Raw genomic sequence first — 5,266 nt, 5'->3', positions numbered from 1 at the left:
CCCATGCTTTGCCTCCGTCCACACTTCCGGTTTTTCAAATTTGGCGCTACGCTGTAGCTCCTCCTACTCTTGGCGTTTTCAGATTTCGCGGCACTTTTGCTCTGGCCCCGCCCACTTTTTGGAAAATTTTGGCTCTAGTGAATTAACTATTCATCCGCCGTCGGATTTCGCAAGTTTCGAAAATGTTTTTTTTTTTTTTTTTCGGGCAGCATGCTCACATCATCCTTTCTCGATTGCAACCACTCGTTCGACGCTACCTCTTCTGAGTTGCGCACAACTGCTGCCGGCACATGTTGCGGACACGATCCCCGCCGACGTGGCTTAGTAAAGCTGTCGCTTTAATAAGTACACCGCAGTATTTATTTCGCGGCTGTTCATGGTACTTACAAACCAGAAGCTTTCTCTCCTGCTCCATCTTCTTCCGGACAGACAAACTTACGATGGCTGTGAAGCCACTGCTGGGGGGATATCCTGCCATCTTTGCAACAGTCGGAGCCGCTTCAGGGGTCACTGGCGCCGCCGTTACTGACGTGGCTTTTAGCCGTCACGTGACAGGGCTCCTGTGGAAGCCCTGTTGTCAGCGTTGTAGGCCGCTCCATCACGTGCCCAGAGCTGATATTCTACGTACTGGACCGGTGATCTTGGTTGGCGTGACAGAGACATTCGCTCGACTGGAACTGCTGGAGCTGCAACGCAGTCATCGAATTTCAGGTGGTCTGCTTCACTGCTCTGCCGCATACGTGATGGAGAGGAAGCAGTTGAAGCCTTTGGTACCGTCGATAGATGTTTAGAATGTCTGCTCGAAAACACTGGAGAAGCGTATACTGACGCTTTTTTTAAGCGAAATTTATTGCCCCAGGGCATTAATGATGGGTAAAGGTGTGATGAAAGATGTAATAGTGATTAAATGAATGGAAAAAGGTTAGCTGATTTCATGAAGTCCAGTAGAGAACGATGGTACGGTCCCTGCGTCCAGGCAATGTATGAAGCAGGGTTGCTTGGTGAAAGACCCACCACCTTCAAGTGCCGGATTCTTGTAGACGAAACTGAAGAAGGCGAGGTAGCGATGAAGAAGATGTAGGCCATTATCGGTATAACTTTTACTACTAGTGCGATTACGTGCCACTAGACGCCTGGAATTCAACTTTCACTTCTTCCTAATTGCATCTTCGGCCCTCCCCTTTCACTAATCCTCCCCTGGCCGGCGAGAGGGTATTCCAGTGAGAATTTAATCTGCGTGGCCCTCAGAGATCCTTTAAAGCGCTAGCTGTATAATCTACACTTCTGTGAGAAGTACTTCGCACGGTGTCGTCTGCAAAGGAGTTCTAACACTGCCACTACGCCGCCACGAGACGGCGCGCTCAGTTAGTTGATATTAACGCCCGTCAATGAACTAAAAGTAACGACATCTCCTCTTTCCTCATCCGATGCCGGCGCTCCTTCTCTCGGCTCCTCCCGGGCGCCGACGGTGGCGGCACCTAGGCAAAGGGAAGCTATAGGAGACGCTCCCAACGCCCGCTCTTCGGCGCGCAGTAGCCCGCGCGTGTGTTTTCTGCCTTAGCTGCGGTCGAAATGACATCATGGCATGGGAGATTAAAATATTAGGTACTCAAATAACTGCACTGAGCAACGTTGCACTGCTTGATCGATTTTTTTTTTGTACTGCGCTCGCTTTGTTTGCGGTGCACGCGGTGGAGGTAGCGCGCGCGCCCGAATCAATTGTTTGAGGCATTTTCTGAAAAGTCTTCGATTCAGCCGGAGTGGTATCACGGCATGGGAGATAAAAAATTATAGTTACCCACACAACTGGCCCGACCCATGTTGCACTGCTTTATCGGGACTTTTTGTACTGCGATCGCTTTGATTGCGGCGTACACGGTGGAAGCGGCATGCGCGATCGAGCTCGTGGCACGGCACTGAATATCATTGGAGTGCTGTTTTTCGGCCGGCGTCTTTTTACCAATCTTATTCAAAATTTAACTCCGCCAAGAGGAAGTGGACAGGCCTATGACTAGTCATGCGGCCTTGGCTTTATTTGAACGGGTGGCAGTGCAATGCGGCCATAATATATTCTCTCTAAGGTGCGTTTGCTGGTGCAGTCGGCTCTGCTTAGACGCCTACTTATCTTGATTTTTTTTTAGTGCAGGAAAGCTTAGCGAGGATTTCGGAGTTACTACCTCGAACACCTCGCAGGCTAGCGTTAAAAAGATCCTACTGATGGTAGTCCTTTATTCCTTGTTGGTAAATAGATGAATACAGTGTCCTAGTTACGCACTGTAACATGGTTGTGAGCAGAAGAATTTTGATGTAGGGCTTACTGTTTGGGCTGAGTAGCAGCAATAAAAAAGGCTTTTAAACGCTTCGTCGCGCGCAGCTACAGCTCTGCATGACTCACTAGAATGTTGGGTCTTTAGGTGATTGTCATCTTGGGTCAGCATATGCAATAATGGCTGATAAGAGGACATTGTCCTCCGTCGTGTAATTTCCATGCATAACGCGTAGCAGCCTGGACTGCAGCAGTTAATTGCTTTCGGTCGAAGCAGCGTGAAAAACGGTGAAAAACGAAAACCCGAATTAACTCAGCCCTGTTTGAAGCAAAGCGTTGTTCGTTTAGGAAGTTGTTTGACTCGGAAAAGGAAAACACAAGGAGAAAATGTGTACAACTACGCTTAACGGAGATCCTCGCTTGCATTCGCAAGTATTATCCTCGCAGATATGCAGTATTCAAGCGATGGCTGCCGTTACTCTGCCTAGGCACAGTAACGACCGATTTTGGTATGAACATTAATGCCAGAACAAACACGGTATGCAATGTGCGCAGCATGAAAGCTGGACCTGTACCGCGAGCAGCGGAAACGGCGGAGCTCAAAGATGAAGCGCAAGTTTTGAGTCGAGCCCGCAAAAGAGTCCGACAACAACCAAACCAATATTCCAACTAATGCCTGAGACATCGAAGGTGCACCTGCAGAGCCTATCAGAGCCAGCAGCGTGAACGGTGGGGCTAAGATAAACGAGAAGCCTAGCTTTCGTAGCCCGCCAACGAACGAGTTCATCTACAACCATGCCAAACGGCATTAAGACTTCAGTCGCTCGCGCTTCACACCAAATCTTCCGAAAAAAAAAAAAAACGCGACAGCTGAAGAACGGCCACTCACATCGTAAAGACGCGTATCCAGCACATTATCAATGATTTCCTGGCCGATCTTACGAAGCCAAACCTTTCGGTGAGCCGCATTGTTTTCTCCGGACGGAATGACGAAAAACATTTCCCCACTGCTTCTTCGATTGTTGCACCCGTAAGCGCAAAAAGCTTGGCGTCACCGCAGCGCGTAGACACGGCCAAAGCTCGAAAAACGCTTCCCGCCAAAACTCTGTCGCACAAAAAGAAAGCGAAGCGCGATTTCTGCCCCCGACAATGGCGCCGGCGTCTGCTGCGGAGCCAAAAAGCGCGCGCTAACACGTGACCACGGTTCATCGGCCAATGGGGGGCTCGGTTATCTGGCGGCGCGCTAGGAGAGTAGGGAATCAAGAAAGTTCAAAGCTTTTCGTCACTATTGCTTCGTTGATATCCTACACCGCCGCCGCTGATGTCAAGGTAGTCTCGTTCCACCGCCTAAGGTCACTCTTGCGCTCATCGGAAATATGGAGGAAGAATGACATATGAGTTGTCATATTTTTTTCTTTGCTGTGTCTGCAAGCGGCGCGCGGAGCTCGGTTGTCAGAAGCGGCCACTGCTGCATCAGTCGCGCGTCGATTACTTCTTTCCGCGAGCGATATTACATCACTTAGGGGCTTTAATGGTGGGTGAGGGACACTAGAGGCCGCCCATCAGTGCTCCGCGCTAGAGCCACTGGCGGTGCCGACGCGCTCAGCGTTCACAGAAGTAAAATGCAGTTGGATGATATTTTGGGAGAACAAAAAGAGACCGTGGTACAAATCGATCCCGTTTTGTCCTTAGTAAAATTATTTTTTTAGAGTTTTGTGGTACTCTTGGCATTCAGTCTGCAGCAAAAGATATAATTATTGCTTAGAAAATCGTAATTGAAATTAGAATAATTTTTCTTGCCATTCTATTCAAACTTGTGGCGTTGATGATGACGTAACGCCCATTGGGACTTCGGGATCACTGACAAGAAGTAGAGTACGGTGCGACGGAGCTTCAGAGATCCGCCATAAAAAAATATTGACGTCCTTCCAGTTACTTGACAGAACAGCCTGTAGCGGCCATAAGAGTATTTTTTTAAACGTTTACTTTATAAAACTTCGGTTTTTTTACAAAAGGCAGCGTGTGTTTTATTATACGGCAGTAATCAGTCGACATAGGCCAACTTAAATTTTTCCCCGTTTTTCTTAAAGCGTGCAACCGTTTTACACGAGTTCTCGCTATGTCGTGCACTTAACTAACCGACATTTTGCATAGCCAGACAAAGAAAATTCTTTTTTATATATGCGAAGCCATCTTTCATCCCCATGTGCATATTTTCCTTTCCGTTGTCTTCTTTAAATCATCAACTACCGCATAGCGGCTGCAGAGCCGAACTATACTGGACGCATGTGTCCTGAACAGCACAGGTTCCAGTTGTTTCCTCATTTTAAATAGTTCCATACCTCGCGGCGTTGTCCTTAACTTGAGCTGAACCACATTCGTTAGCCTCCAAGTTTCCGCTCCATAGGTGAGTGCCGGTAAGATACAGCTGTTGTATACTTCTCTGTTGAGGGATATTGGTAAACTGCTCATTCATGATCTGAGAGAACCTACCATATGCGCTCCACCCCATTGTTATTCCTCTATTTCTTCTTCTAGTTAAAAAGGCTCGTTTCAAGTTAAGCCTAGGAGAGGCGGAGAGAAAAATATTATAACTTAGCGCTAGGCGTCGAGTATACCACCTTGATATGTTACCCAAATGAGCAGCAATACGGCCAATACAAAATGCGCCATTACACGGTTCATAATTTGGGAATTTTTTTTTCTGTATTCTTCCGAATGGAGCTGCACAGTACCGGAATAAAATACATCAGCTTTTCGGCCCCTGCGTTCTCGTCACGTCTCGAGAGCCGCTGAGGGAATGAACAGCGGACCAATTAATAAAGCCGACTGAAGAGCGAGATTTTGGGTGTTCTGTCGGGTGCTGCCTGCTGATCAGACTTAATGCTCCGCGAGTCTTTCTTTGCGGGGGCGTTGCAGAACTGCCTTCGCTGACTTTGTTTGCTGGCTTCTAAAGGAACAAGAACGCTTGAACGGTACGTGTTATGAACAATCTGTGAA

This window comes from Amblyomma americanum, chromosome 1 (assembly GCF_052857255.1).
Source record: "Amblyomma americanum isolate KBUSLIRL-KWMA chromosome 1, ASM5285725v1, whole genome shotgun sequence".
In the NCBI taxonomy this organism is placed as follows: domain Eukaryota; kingdom Metazoa; phylum Arthropoda; class Arachnida; order Ixodida; family Ixodidae; genus Amblyomma; species Amblyomma americanum.
The sequence above is the reverse complement of the archived record's forward strand: the minus strand, read 5'-3'. Positions refer to the sequence as shown.